The sequence below is a fragment of the Corvus cornix genome, chromosome 1A (genome assembly GCF_000738735.6).
Source record: "Corvus cornix cornix isolate S_Up_H32 chromosome 1A, ASM73873v5, whole genome shotgun sequence".
NCBI classification, from domain to species: Eukaryota; Metazoa; Chordata; class Aves; order Passeriformes; family Corvidae; genus Corvus; species Corvus cornix.
Genome location: NC_047057.1, coordinates 24,198,341 through 24,214,154, shown reverse-complemented (window position 1 = coordinate 24,214,154; position 15,814 = coordinate 24,198,341). Strand labels below are relative to the sequence as shown.

General features: G+C 43.5%; 1 protein-coding gene across 5 annotated transcripts in view; it reads left to right on the top strand.

Moving 5' to 3' along the window:
* Window positions 1-14,939: 14,939 nt before the first annotated feature.
* Window positions 14,940-15,814, top strand: part of MET (MET proto-oncogene, receptor tyrosine kinase) — an 87,412-nt gene continuing 86,537 nt past the window's right edge. For 2 of the 5 annotated variants that reach the window (XM_039571173.1, XM_039571171.1), the window contains exon 1: window positions 15,170-15,256. The gene's annotated coding sequence lies outside the window, so the exon portion shown is untranslated. Of the gene's footprint in view, window positions 15,029-15,169; window positions 15,257-15,558; window positions 15,813-15,814 lie in introns of those variants that run through there. The other 3 variants (XM_039571174.1, XM_039571172.1, XM_010413520.4) reach the window with 3 other exon arrangements.

The window sequence follows — 15,814 nt, the reverse complement described above, 5'->3', positions numbered from 1 at the left end:
ATGCTGACTAACTCCATCAAAATCTGATAGTCTGCTAGTATTTTCCCATAATTTCCCTTGAGGGATAAACAAATTTTTCCCAAATTGACTGGGAAAACACAAGACTTAGGAACTTCACGGTCAAATACATGCAATAAATTTTAAAAACAATGAAGAAACCACTGTGCACATGTGGGTGTGCAGTTCACAACCAGCTTGCATTAATTTGGCTTCTGAGACCTAAGTGACCAACTCTCAGGCTAGCTTTGAACGAAAACATACTCCAAAAGAAATTTGTACGTCCTCAAATTCTGAAATATTATATTAGTTTTAAGAAAAAATTATTGATTTTGAAAATATTTGTTTTTATGGGCTTCTGAGATTGACATTAAGAGATAGTGGAACTACAGGAATATTTTGAATACACTAACAAGGATGATGTTCAAAAAAGAGACTAAATTGATTAGGATTTGCCAGCTTGAAAAAGTGACAACCGGGAAAATGTAAGGCTTACAAAGAAATTAAAGTACCACAGAGAAAAAAATGTAGGGAAAAGAATATTCATTATTATAGTAATAATAGCAGCATTATATACGGGAGAAGAAAACAAACAAAATGACAAAGCAGAGAGGTTAAAATATATGGGAGGAAGTGTTGAAGGGTTTTTTCCACATGGATTTTAGTTAAATAGTGGAACTCATTGGCAGAGGACACTGAAGGCCATATGTATATGCAAGTACAAAAGACAGGAAAAACAGATGGAAGAAATGTCCATCAAGAGCAATGAAACAAAACTCTGAGGAATCAGGAACTGGCTCAGGAAGACTTCTGGGTGCAGACTGTTGGAAACTGATTAGGAAAACAGGGGAAAATGTCTTTGTATGTTTAACTTGTTCTTGTGCTTTTTCCCCAAACATATGTTGTGGGTGACTCTCAGAAGTTTGATGGGTTTCTTGGACTTCTCTCCTGGTCCAGTGTAGTAATTTTTATACACTTACATAGTCAGTGTCTCTCCCTGGATCTCCTTCATCCCTATGACTACAAACACCTTCTAAAATTTCCCAGTGAAACTATAACTTCCAAACGCATTTTGTCAAAGCTGGTGAATTTTCTAACATGTCCCAGGTCCATTCTTCTCAAGTTACCTATTAGGCCTTTGTCTCCACAAATTCTCCAACTTTGTCATATTGAGAATTCTGGTCTCTATTTCTTAATGCAAGCTTTGGATATAAGGAGACTTCCCCTTCACATGTGTTTTTTCTTAAACATTATAAAAACAAAATCTTTTTTTAACAAATAGGAAAAATATATCTAGTGACATTCTTCCAATATCAAACAATCAAACTGCAGTAATGAGCATGCATTTTGTGAATAACAAGTACGATGAAAGCAATGATTAAACAGAAAATTCCTTTTAGCAATTTTAAAACCATATTTGATGCAATGCATTTATTTAACTAGCCAGAAGTCTGAGTATGAGAAAGATGCAAGAGCTAAAGTCAAAATAGTAAGTCAGTGTTCAGACTTACAGATGAAGGAAGTATGAGCAACTTAAAAAGAAACTGAGAACTGGTAAATACAGAAAATAATAAATGCAAATAAATCACAGCTGCAGAGGGAATTACAGAAAGTTAAATGTTTGATGATGTGAAATCTAAGTTTAATTCTAAGTGTTAATTACTTCAAGTGCCTTTTGCAGCATGCTGAGTTTAGTGAAACAGTATGAATCACTGTCTAGCCTTAAATATGAACCATAATGGAATTTATTTCAGTGATGGTGTCTGTTTTCTCATTTTTCTACTACAGCAGTCCTCAGGCATTGTTTACTTTGGGGGTTTAAGGCCCTTTCCCTAGCTTCCGCTTTGTACAGCACAACAACTCTTCTTTCACAATGTCTTCATACCTGAATTTAAATAGGCAGAAGTGCTATTTTTCATTCCCCTAAGGGGAAGAGCTGCCTTGATACAAATATTGGTATCACAGGTTATTACAGCTGCCAACAGTTTAGTCTCAGAATGGATCCCTGCTGCACATCAAGCTGCAGCAATGTTTTACTGGAGCTCTGCTTCAAATACTGGTTCCCACATGTATGGGATTTGGGATCCTGGTGCTGTTCTTGGTAAACTCAAAAAGAAAAGACAGCTCTGAAGTTACCATAATATAGCTGGGTATTTTTCTCATGCCTTGGCTCATTAGGCAATCACTGATGATATGCTGAAAGAATGATTCAGATCTGTCAGGAAAAAAGAAATTCTTTGGCATTTTTCACTTTTCCTTGATTCATTGGGTCCAGTATAATAGACCATTTCAGAGCCCACATCCAGAAGAACATAAGTTAAAAGATTTCCCTGATGCACATATCCAGACTTTCTCAGAGGTGAATTATGAAATCCAGTTTATATTACATTGAACAATTACATATGGAGAGGTTTTTCATTCCTTATAATAGCAGCCTTCAACAATTTAAGAAGAACTAAATTCCAGGCATCATTTGCAAGTATCACTACATCTCAATTCAGCATTATCTTTTGTGGATGCTATAGAGGGAAGATTTGTCAAGTTTAGACTATTACACTCTTTATGTGAGAGTGTCTCCTAACTTTCAAACAGAAAGGATGTCTTAGGAACTTACAGAGTTGCTTACATAAATCATAGTAAGAGCATGTTTGTATTAGTAGAAGTTTAAATGTTAACAAATATAGAGATTCTATATTTCAAAATTCTGTGGTAAGAAATGAGCTATTATTTGGCCATGAAGTGCAACACTCACTTATGCCACTATGTAAATAATGATGATAAAATATGATCTAGATATTATCTCAGAATCCACGAGGTGGCAGTGTCATAGTTTTCTTAGTATTGCACCCTAAAACATTAATACTCTTTTAAAATATCATTATATTTTATGATATCACATATAATTATAATATTTATCACCTCATGTTGTAAAATCTGGAGAATTATTTGATACATCTCCTTCATTTCTAAAACCTGGCAAGGAAAAATTATTTTCCTAAGAAAAGGCAGAAACTGTTGTATAAAGATATGGAGCTAGCTTCCTGTGAGGCATCTGTCCTGGTCTTGGGTGTTCAGTGCTGGGGTATCTACAGAAGCTTGTGAAGGATTCTGAACTCAGATGTGATCATATTCTGCAACCAGAACATCACATCCAAAAATCAGCTGGTCTTCCAAACTGCCTTTCATTTACAGTGGTAAAAGTAAAGTAAAAAACAAATAGCAATTTCTCCCTATTTCATTTTTATTTAGAAAATATTGAATTTTTTATTTAGAAAAAAATATTAAATATTAGGCCTATTTTTGCTCATATCAGATCTCTTTAATAAAAAGCTCCTTATCTGGAAAACACAAAATATGTCCCTAAGTACATGTAAATATATCTGCATTATGTTTTTTTAAATAATAAGAATGCAGAACTGCTAAGAATATCTAAAGGGAGAAATACCCTTGTCCTATTCTACTCTTCCCCAGGAAACACCACATCCCCATTGTAAATGAAGGAAAAGGTCATGCAGAATTTAGCAAGTGGTTTCCTTTGAATTCCCTGGCTGCCATTGCCTCTGCACCCGCTGCGAGGCTGTTTGCAGGCTGGTTTGCTCTGTCCCAAGGGTCAGGGCTGTGGCCATCTCCCAGCTGCTGGCTCTGTGCCGAGTGGAGCTGGGTGGCCCGCGCGGGGTTGCCATCGCATTGAGAAGATTAATGTGATTGGATAGATCGCATCCGTCAGGATCCGTCAGATTCCCAGGAGGATGATTAATTAGTGTAATCTTATTTAAACTCAGTATGTCAATTTCAATCTTTTCTGCATCCAGTGTGAGCTTTCCTCCCTTATTCTAGTGAGCCCTTCAATAAACACCAGGCCATGTGGGGCCATGAATACACAAATGGAGCTGTTATCAGTAGAGCTGGTGCTGGGATTTCCTAGATGCTGGGATTTCCTCACTGCTGGGTTTTCTAGCTGCCTCTCAGAGCAAGAACTGTGCAGTTGGCTAACTCAACCCCTCACCACCTTCCAAAACCACTGGTTAGGCTCTGTAGCAGCTACAGTGTTCTTCTTAAAAGTTCATGTCTGTGACTGTGCCTCTCCCTTCTCTCCTGACCAGTCCTCAGTGTGATCTTCACCTCTCCTCCAACTCTCCACATGGCCCTGACTCTTACTCCCTTCACTGTTCTCTCTCCAGGGATAATCTTGCCCACACATAACATCTCAGCTGTGGTCCCAGCTCTTTTGCCATTCCAGACTAAGCTGCATGATGAAGACACCTGGAGGTGCCCACTTGCAGGTGTCCACATGTGAGCTGGCTACTCAGGTCCAACTGTGTGGAGGTGTAATTCACCAGCATCCAGGTCAGAAAATAGGCAGATATCTAAAGTGAGTCCCAGCATACACAAGACACACTTTACCCCTCTATCTGAGTCAGTCTTTCAGTTTCTCTGAACATCTTCCATCTCCAGCAGCTCAGGTCAAAGCTGGTTAAGACAGAGCTTTCAGCCTTCCTCAAAGCTTTGTCACCTGTGTCCTGCTGCAAGCCCAAGTCATGCTGCCACCTCAGACCTGCCTGCAGATGCCCACACCTGGCTGGTCTCTAAATCACAGGTTCTGTCTGAGCGAGATCTCTGCAGCCTTTCAAACCCATCTGTGGCCATTCAGAGCAGTGGCACTCGGCTCTAATACTGGGCAGGGGGATCAGGGAGAACCAGTTCTGAATCCTTTCAAAAGGCATGGAGGCAGCTTCCCCTCCAGGACAGGGGCATGCAAGGTTTCCACTCAAGCTGGTGAAAAATACATCAAGGTTGGATTAGGAAGTCCCATACTGGAAACTTTCAAATTTAAATAGCACCCTTCTCCACACAAAGTAAATGTTTATAGACTATTGGAAGTGTCAGGATATGAACAGTAGAACAGAAACAAAATGTTCAATTTGTGTTCAACAAAGTCTTCAAAGTGTTCAATGACATAAAATGTCTGCAATCTCTTTGTCTGCATTTAAGAACCATCTTCAAAACTACCGTGACAGAAGTAGATCAGGAGGTCAGGTGGATCAGGTATCTCCCTAGCCATACATTAAATGAAATTTTAATAAAACTGCTAATTATCACAACTAGTGAAATTTTCCCTGTATATTTTTCTGCGCTTTTAATCTTAGCAAAAAGACAGAATTCTACTGTGTGGTCTAATGTTACCTTTTATAATGAGAAAAAAATCCAGAAATCTAGAGTAAAGAAATTTAGGATAAATTTAGGAGCTATGTAAGTGTTGGGGTTTTATGATTTTATCTGTGAATTTTGTCTGCTTTCTTCCTCGAAAGCAAAGTGGCCTGCTCCAGAATCTCTTGGACAATGCTGGAGATAACTCAGCAGGAATATTTCCATTGTCAGTTGATCTAAATTAATTGGTTTTGAAAATTCCATCTTTGTATTTTCCTGGGTACTTCCCTCATAGCACCTCAGGCAAAAAAAAGCTGGGTTCTTCATGTCTGACTACCTGTCTATAACTGAGGCCCAGATAGGCAGGATTAGATGTCCGACATTTTGACTGAAGTGTATGAAGAAAAATAAAGTGATTCATATTTTAGATGCATTGATTTAAATTCTCAGAGGTTTTTCTCTCTGTTTACTACAAAAGGAGACCAGACTGAGATCCTTGGGCATCTCACAAGGCACATGAAGTGATCTGGGTCTTGCCTGCGTGAGAGGATGGCTGAGCGCCCACCTCTGACACAGAGGCCACCCCACTGTGGCGTGATGGGGCTGGAGATCTTCCTTTCCTTCCTAGAAAGTAGCAGCCTTTCCTTTTTATCTCCAGTCACACCTCCACCCCAGCCACTCCCCTGACATGTTTGGGTTGAGATTAAGCTTGTCTCCTGATTAATGCCAATAGGATGTGTGCAATGAGACACATTGCAGCCTTCTAAGATAATGTTAACAGTTATTACATCATAATTGTCATTAAAGAGCAATAACACATACCAGCAAAATGTTTGCAATACATTTTAGCTCCCAGAAAAGCATTAAAATATACTTAAAGACGTAAAAGGCCTGTCTAGCTTGCACACTGAAAGGAAATTGAAAACCCCCAACAAATGGCCCTTCCCACATTGCCCTCAGTGCAACTGCTGAGAGTTTCTCAGCCCTGTTCCTCTGTTTCTCTGGGGACTGAGAGGACAGGCTGAAGTGACCTGGATGCTTTGAAGCAGCCAGCTGACCTCACAAGCTGGCTTGACCAAGGTGACCAAGGTGACCTCCTTCATAGGGTGACCAGGATGCTCAAGGCAGATGATCCAAACAATTCTGATTTCTTCCCTGTTTCTCAAGAAACAGTTGCAGACAAAAATCACTGGATTTCACAAACAAGCAGCTATGTGAGCCGCCAGATAAGCAAGTTACTCACGTATAAATTAACAACATAACATTGCCAAAAGGAATATTTTCAGAATTATCATAATAGCTCAGGTGTGGTGGCTTGTGAACATACATTACAAGGGACAGAGAGTTTTCAGTAAGACAAGTCCCTAGTACCACAAGAACCACTTTATGTTAAGGTGACCAAAAAGGCTTCTCCCAGGATGCGTGTTCTGTTCTGTTAATCTATCCCAGTTTGGATTCCCCGGTTGGCTGTCAGCCTCTACCCCTCGTCACTCCCCCAGCGCTTCCCCATTGGTCCCCGTTCCCTGGTCCTGCCTTTTCCCTGCCCCCAGATAAAACTGTGAGTTTTGGGATCACGTTGGTATTTGCCTCTGCACCCTTCGGCAGTGTAGCAGCAATAAATGCTCCTGCCAGAGCGCACACAAATGCCCTTCTCGGCTCTGTGCTACCGACTGTAACACTGAACCCACCCGTGCGGCTGTGGGGGCACGCGGGACCCCACGGAGCCGGGACAGAGACAGTATTACTCAGGGTCCCAATTTCAAAGCTGCGATTTTATTTTCACATGAGGCTTACCTCTCTGACCTATTTAGGCATCAAAAAAAACCTGTTTCCTTTAGGATTTTTGGACATTCAGAAAGATAATTCTACGTTAGACCTACTTTCCTCCCTCAGTTTCTCTAGAGGTTTCCTTCCTGTCTTAACTTAGACAAGACGGTGGTTTTCTCTGCTCCTCAGTCCCCATCAGTAAAATAAAGCTAATAGTACTTCCCAACAGGGACTTTTGGAAAAGACTAAGACAGCAGGAGTTCGAGATGTTCTTGAGTACGTTAGCATGGGAGACAGCAATAAGAGGGAAGAGCCTATGTAAAAAAGAAGAAAAGAAGGCTAAAAATCTTTCTTGTCTCTTAGTTCAGAGTCAAACTTTGGGAGCAAACGTGGGAGTCAATCAGAGCTGGATTTGTCCTGATGGTAATTGCAGCTTTTATACGATCATTTAAATTGTCTGTCAAATGAAAATATTTCTGTATAATGAGCATGCTATTAAAAACACCCCTGCCAAACCGAGGGCAGACACAGTCACCATATCTATGAGGAACTGGCACAGATTCACAGCTACCACTGGGCCCGGTGAACACCAGAGCACAACGCCTGAGCCTTCTGCAGCCCTCCACAGCAGGCTGGGCAGGTATTCAGAGTGAGTGCCATGATTTAATTTGAAAAAAAGCATCAACTTCCAGTCTCTCACTTCTGATGTACTCATTATACAGCTAAATCTCCTGAACTGGATAGGTTTTGTCCTACTGGTCCCCTCTTTCCTACTGCCCACTTCTTGGTGGGGTGCTTTTGTTCCTTCTTAGAGGTAAAATTAAATCTATGAAAGTGACCAAAATCAGTAAGGTGTTCTTAAAAAACCCACATTTTAACTTTGAATTTTGCCTTTGTTAAAAATCTCTCAGCAGATAGAGGGGAGTGAAATATAAAGTTACCATGCTGAAGTAATCCCTTTTGGTTTGGCTCAGTGTTTCCTCTAAATTCCTTGTTTCATTTGATTTGAAAATGTTCCCAAACTCAAAGTTAAACTTTAAGCTCACCTGAGTACTTGCTGGTATGTTTAAACATGCCTTCTCCCTGTATGTTACACAACAGTGCTATTAGCTCCCAAAGGAGTACAAACAATAAAATTGTAATAATAGTATAAGGACACTCTGAATTTTTCCGTTTTTTTTTTTTCTTTTTTGTTTTAAATGTGAAGAAACATACTGCTATCAGTATAGATGTTGTTAAGGACACAAATATTTCCTGGCTACACATTGTGGGTGTGCTCCTGCCTAATTTAAAATGATGGGATTTTAACGTTGACTTCATTCTCCATAGTATTAAATTCATAATCAGCACATGTGTCTAATTAAATAATGAAAGTTATTGAAAGGAATAATCTCCTATCAAGATCCTCATGAGCTGGGCTGTATCCTAAACCAGCCTTATGAAATAGAGCTTTTGGCAAATACCATATGCTTACATCATTACAGAATCAACTATGTTATTCTAAAGTTAACTTAAAAATGCAGATTCTTTAATGATAATGAACCAAATCCAAGCCTGACTTACAATAATTTGGCTTGGTAACAGAATACATTTTTTTAATCTTTAAAAATATATCAGAATAGGTACTGTACATAAAATGCAACACTAAACCACATCTGAGAAACATATTTAATGTCATTAAGTAAAAAGCCACTATGAGATTTTATAACTGTGTTCTACTTCTTCAAGGAGATGTAGAAGACAAATTTTACACACTCAAGGTAAAGTGACCAGGTTTTCCAAATTGACAAATATTTCTGAGTATAAGCCCCTAGAGGTGGGAAAAAGATCATGATGAAATCTAGACACAGTTCTTTAAAACTAAGCACGTCAGGCAAATTGCCACTATAACGACATCAGTCTGATGTTTTGCCAAAGACCTCCACTTTGGTAGTTACAGAGAGCTAGGACACAAGTTCCCAAGTCTGCAAACACTTGTGTTTGCAATTGATTTCATTACCAAACTGTTCTGACATGCTTCTCCCATCTTTCCACTTGACACCTGGTCAATGTTACGCCAAGAAAATATAGATCGATACAAGATCTCATTTTTTTCTGTGTTCTCTGGCACTTTATGGAAGTATTACAAAGATGGTTTCTGGTTTTAAAGTGCTTTCCTCTCTCACACATGTCGAAAAAAGATTTATTGAGGAAAAATTCTTTGAGTTGATCTGAAAATAGGCAAAGTGCTATAAATGCAAGAAAGTAAGTAAGCAGAAAATAAAGGGGCTTTTTCTCCTCAAAATCTCTGTTCCACTCCTTGTAGATAGTCCTTAGAGCAGCATTACATTAAGCAGTAGCATTCTGAGATGCTTTCAGACAAAGGAGAAATCTGAAGGTGAATGCTCTCTTTCTATGAACAGGAGTTCACCAACAGTATTACTTGTGCAAATGGCAACTGCAGAGCTGTGCCATGACCTGCAAGGATGAGCACAACTGCAAAAGCCAGGCTGCAAACGCCCGTGGCACTTGGCATCACCTAACTTAGGCAAATGCTTAATTTTAGGCATCCGATTATCTCCAGTGAAGCTTATGTCCTCCAAAAGTAGGCTGAATCAGAACAGTGTTTGCTCATGCATGCTCACACGCGTGTCAGCATAGTCACACCCTTCCCCTGCTCACCAGGTGCACACGTAGCTGGAGGCAGGATTTGTTCCTGTGCTTTTAAATAGGCAGATTTTCTATTTTCAGTGATCTGGATGCTATGCCCTTTGTAAATACAAACAGCAAACTGAAGGGGGAAAAATGTCTGCGCCTGCATTAAAGGAATCAAACTTAAAAGAGACTTTAGGAAACTTTTTAGCAGCTAGTCCAAATATAATCCTGGAAATATAAAAATCTGAGTGGTTCCAGTACTAAACAAAAGAAACATGTTTGCAGTTAAAATAAAGGGGTGGTGGTGTTGGAATTCATTTAAAATGTACTAAAAACAATGTCAAGAAACAGTTACACATTTTAACTAAGAGTGCAGTAGCAGTGAACGTATGGATATAATACATAGCAACTTCCTCACTTTGTAAATATTTTAATTTTTAAATCATCAGGTTTGTTTTCAGTTATGCAAATAAATCTGATGTTCCAAAGTGGCACATATATCATACTGGATTTGGATTTTTTCACTGTGCTTTGCCTGAAGCAGTTCATGCTGAGCTGTGCTAGAAAAGTTCTCTACAGAATATGCTGGAAAGCCTTTGCTGCTGCAGTGTGAGCTCAGTGAATGCACCGAGGGCTACTGCACTTATGTCATTTTCAGGGATGTGAACACAAGGACTATTCAGCTTTCCATCCCTGAAATGATTTCTTGGGTTTGTATGTTCAGAGGCACCCATTCAGGGATTTAGCATATTTCAACACCACTAGGAAAGGAGGCAAGGTTCAGGTGGGGAACAGTGAGATCCATACCATCTCATCCCCTGCCTTCTGGAGGGTGAGGTGCCCCCTCCAGTTAAGCTGATATAAATCTCGGCTGCTATGAGCCCACCCTCCTCCTTGGTTTCTGACCTTGTCGTTTTGCAGCACTAGCACTCACATTACTGCATAGCAGATGGATTTGAAGAGCTAATCTATCTGTAAACTAATCTTTGTTCTTTTGAGTGATTAATTTCTGCTGGATTCCTGAACTTCATGTACCAGCTTCCCACGTGATCACCAAGGCTCTGGGACTGGCACAAAAAAGACACAGTATGGCAATCCATACTTCAGATGCACTAACCCCATAAACATTTTCCTCCATTTTCAAGAATTACACTTGATGCATTCACCATTTGGATTTTAGAATGGCTCTGTTGTGGCATTCATTTACAAGCAGAAAGAGAAGCAAGGAGGAGAACAACATCAGGCTAAACAAATTACTTCCCTTTGCTCAGAAATTGCCTATCATCCACAGTGCAATGGGTGGACACACCTTTGGTTATGATCTGTGTTTCCATACAAATGGAGAACTGCCCAGGGTAGCTTAGTGGCTAGAGATTAGGACTTCTAACTGCAGACTTCTATTCCTAGCTTTGCAAGGGACTTTTGCAACCACCAGTTGCAGGCTGAAATTTATTCCAGTGACACTGTTGACCCTCTTACAAACAAACAGAAAGTACTTATTTAGTTTCCAGAATCTATGGGCTTAGTTAATAAATGCTTAGATAATAAATGCCATAAAATGCAGTGATGATCAAGTCTTTGGATTCTAGAGATCTAAGTAGCAATTGTGATACTTAGACTGGTTTCCAGAGAGGCAGACAACACCACGGGCATTTTTTCTCCAAAGCCCAATCCCCCAGTCAACACTGTCTCCCAGCCCACTGCATGCTTTTTGAGCCCAAGAACAACAGTGAAAGTCAGATTGCCATAGAGTGACTTGAAGGGACAAAGTAGTCACAGGAAAATGTGCCTCAGGCACAACCCCTTCCCTGAGCTGCCCCTGGCATTTGCAGCCAGGCTGCCTTTCAGTGAATAAGGGTCTACAGGAAATACAGCTACACATTACCCCAGCAGGCTGTTGCACTATGATTTTCCCCTTGGATCACTGGTCTGTGAGGCCATTGAGTTGGGCGGGTTCACCTAAGGCTCTTATTTTGTTTATCAAACTCCAGGGAGACTCAGACTCAGTTATTCTGAGTCCCCATTGCAGGGTTCTGTGACAGGAGGGTACCTGATACCCACCACTACTCAGCTCAGCTCTAGAGATCTCTGTCTTGTGTGTTCTTAAGCATTAAATTAATTCCTTTCCACTGTCTTGCTCCTTCTGAAATCATTTACTCATGAGTAAGCTCCGCTAAGTCAGAAGTCTCTGGAGTCTCACGATGACATTTGCATTTTATATCTGCTCCCAAAGGTGTGAATGACTGCAGCAGAGGACAAAGAGTAAATCCTCTGATGGTACCATATAGCTGTGGTGCCATATAGTAGAGTGTGGTTCTGCAGAAATGCACAGTAGATTCGTGTTTGATTCTGTACTTTTAGAAAATGTAGTTAGATCCAGATTTACAGAGGTATTTAAATATATTTTCCTTATTGAAACTAAGTATAAATTGGATACATAAGTTTATGGACTTCATTTTGCTACCTGTAGTTATGATAAATAACTACTTAGGTTCTGAACAGAAGTCACAATGAAACTAAAGGGGATATTTTAGTGTGTTGAGATGCACTATTGCCAGTGCACAGGAATATAAATCATCCTGTGTTTTCATTCCTCATGTTTATATTTGAAAGTTTAACTTCAACATAGCCTTGCAATTCATTTTTCTAACTCTATGTTTGTATTCTTGGAAATGCGATAGTGTTTGCTCATCAGCTCCCTATCTCGAAACACGTCAGGGCTGGAAAGCATGTTCCAATACACTCCCTGGTGCATTCCAGTTCTCTTACTGAATAGATCACCCTCATAGACTCTCCTTCACACTTCTGAATTGTTTTTTCCAGTGCCGTCAGCTTTCTAAAATGTGTCACACCATCTTATGCCAGACTGCAGAGGACCAGCTCCTTTTGGACAGGAGAGAAAATTGAGGAAAACCTACAAAAAAAACAGGGTGATTAATAAGAAGGTCATAGTTCCTTTTTCACCCATAACTGCACCTTAAAGGTGCTTCAAGCCTCCGAGAAGCTGTTCATGGTGCACACATATCATTGCAAGAATGATGAAAGGAGTATCAGACAATTATCAAAGCCCCAGTGCAGTGTCACTGGCTCATAAAACTAACCTAAAATAACATGGCATCAGCATGGCCAAAATGGAAAGGAAACATCTGTTTCTCCTTTTTATGTTAGTGACAATCCATTTGTTGGCTTTAGAATAGCACAAGCTGTCCCACTGATAACAGCCTGGGTGCTGGCTGTTCAGCCCAGGCAGGTGCATGGCAAACTCAGGAGCAGACTAAGAACAGATAACATGAGGGGCTCTCCTTAGGATGAGCTCTGGATTTAAATCTTTTTCTTTATTGCTTCCTTTCAAAACTAATAAGGGAGATTCTTCCAAATCTGGTGTGGCTGTAGGGTGCACAGTGACTGATCATTAACTGAAGCCCAGTGAGCAGTACAGTCTAATTGTAGCCATGCTTTTCCCTGGCAGGGCTGGCACTGTGTCTTCCTTTTCTAAATATTGCTGAGTATTAATTGAAATAAAGGTTATTGAAGTAGATGGACAGATTTCCAGGGACTTCAAAGAAATGAGATCAGATCAGTCATGAAGTTTAACAGAGACAAGTGCTGAAGTCTTTACCTGGGAAGGGACAACACTGGATGTACGGACAGACTGGGGAACAAGAGGTAGGAGACCAGCGCTGTGGAAAGGGACATGGGGGTCTTGGTCAATGGCAAATTTAATTTGAGTCAGCAGTGCCCTGGCAGCCAGGAGGGCCGCCCCTGTCCTGGGGGTATCAGGCACAGCATCCCCAGCTGGGCAAGGGAGGGGATTGTCCTGCTCTGCTCTGCCTGGGGCAGCCCCACCTCGAGTCCTGGGGGCAGTTTTGGGTGCCACAACATAAGGAAAATATAAATCTATTTGAGAGCATCCAAAGGAGGGATACAAAGAAGATGAAGGGCCTTGAGGGGAAGCCGTATGAGGAGTGGCTAAGGTCACTTGGTCTGTTCAGCCTGGAGAAGAGGAGACTGAGGGGAGACCTCACTGCAGTTACAACTTCTACTCAAGGGGAAGCTGGGGGGGACAAGCTGCCCTCAATCACGCATCTGTTTTTGTACAAAATCAGCTTATAGCTAGGTTAGATGTTTTTATCACTAGTGCCAGCAAGTCCATAGGAAAGAGGAGACAGATAAATTGTGAAAGTGCTGCTGCTGAAGACTAGCAGGAGGCTGGCAAACTGCTTTTTTAAAACATTTTGTTCTGATGTACAGCTTTGTCTTCATACACATCATGGTGACATCCAAGGCCTAAAACAAATACATACAACATTTAATTTTCCTTGCAAAATATTTTGATGTAAGGTCTGACATTTTTCCCATGGTTAATCATGAAACTGGGCAGTGTTTCTTACTGTTCCTTGTACTTCACTCATGAAAAACATTCATTGGTTTAAATGGTATGATTAGGGGGAGCAGAGTTGGGGCCAAAAAAGGAAGCAAGCAAAGGGAAAATAGATGTCTTCAGTAACTTCTATTGGAATATGGAGCCTTTCACTTAAAATCTGGTTTAAATCAGTAGCTGCTGAAACTCGTTACCAGAACATAGATGGATCCTTTGCTGCATGCCCCAGTGTTGAGACTTGCAGTCTCTCGGCAGCTCTGCAAGTGTACATTGCACAGGCAGTATTGCTGAGTGACTCAGTTTCTCAGCACCTCTGAAAGATGAAGTCATCATCTGCTTTGCAAATCTTGTGAAGGAGAAACCCCAACCTGTGCAGTTCAATACCCTGTAGGAAGCACATATGGGGGGAGACAACTATTTGACAGCTATATAAACTGAGGTCATTGAATTACATGTGGACAGGCATTTAAAGCACAGTCAGCACTGACCATGATGGTGCAATATGGGTTAAATTTGTTCACTACTACACAACCTGGGCGGGGGGAGCTCAGGACAAGCCTAGGGGTGACCATATCTTGACCTCTCAGGGTTAGGCTTTAGCATCAGTCAGGCACTGACACCTGATGTTGGGTGCCCAGCAGTTGGGAGTGCCGCGGGAGGCTGTGCCCGCACACCACTGGTACCCACTTGTCCTGAAAACGCCCAGGTGCAGAATAAGGTCCTCCAAGGGTCCCCTCCTGGCTTTCCCCATCTGGGAAGTGACAGCCGTCCCTCCTGCCCCCGGGCTGGGGGCGCCTGGCCAGAAGGGACGAGGGGAAGAAAGGAGGGGAGGGGGAGCGAGAGAAGAAGCCCCCCCCCCCCTCCTTCCCCTCACCGCGCACCCGGGCTCCTGCGATGTGGTGAGTCACAGGCAGGTCAGGACCGCGCCGGAGGGGCGGAGGGAGCGCGGGGACCGGCTGATTTACCGCTGGGAGCCGCCACCAGCGCGGCGGAGGCGCCCGAGGGAAGGGCGCGGAGAGCCGCCCCGCAGCCCAGGTGCCGTGCGGGAGGGAGGGAGGGACACCCCTGCCCGCTGGGGCGCGCAGCCCCTGCCGCCCCCAGGTAGGGACAGCAGCTCGGGATGGGGCCGGGGGGAGCCTGAGCCTGCGGGCGGAGGGGAGCGGCAGAGCGGCGCGGGGCCGCGGAGGTGCGTCGGGCTGCGCCCCGCTCCGCCCCGCCCGCCCGGGCTGGGCCGGCTGCCGGGCGAGGACCGCGGAGCCAGCCCAGCCCGCCGGGGTGCAGCGCTCGCCCCTCCGGCGGTGGTGCCGGCGCGCAGCCCGCTCCGCTCCGGTAAGGACCGGCACCCGTGGGGGGACGCGGGGAGCGAGATGAGCCGGGAGCGGGGGAGGACGGGCAGCGGCACGGTGCTGCGCTGTGCCCCGCCCGGGAACTTCGCGGGAGCGCGGCAGCGTCCGCGCCGCCGCCGCCGCTCTCCCGGGGCGGGCCGGGCGCCGCGGGGGCAGGTGATAGCGGTGAGGGGCTGCCGGCTGCCCCCGGCCGGCCGGGCTCCGCAGGGCGCTGGGACCCGCCTGCGCCCGCGACGCCGCTGCCCGGGCAGGGTAGGGCAGGGCGGGCAGCGCTTCCCGGGATGCTGTCGGCAGCGGCCCCTTGGCCGCAGCCTGAGCCGCTGCCCCTCCCGCCCCTTCCCGCTCTGCGGGCGCGGCAGGAGCGCGCCGCGGGGCAGTGTCCGGCAGTGCAGCCTGGAAGTTCCAACTCGGAGACGGTGGCTCCGCGTTTGTGGTGGCCGGTCCGGCCGCCTTCCGTGAGGCGCAGGGTGAGCCTGCGGGAATCCCCAAGTTGGGGATGTGTACTTTATGGTTGTGCGGCGTTCACAGTCTTCCTTGCGGT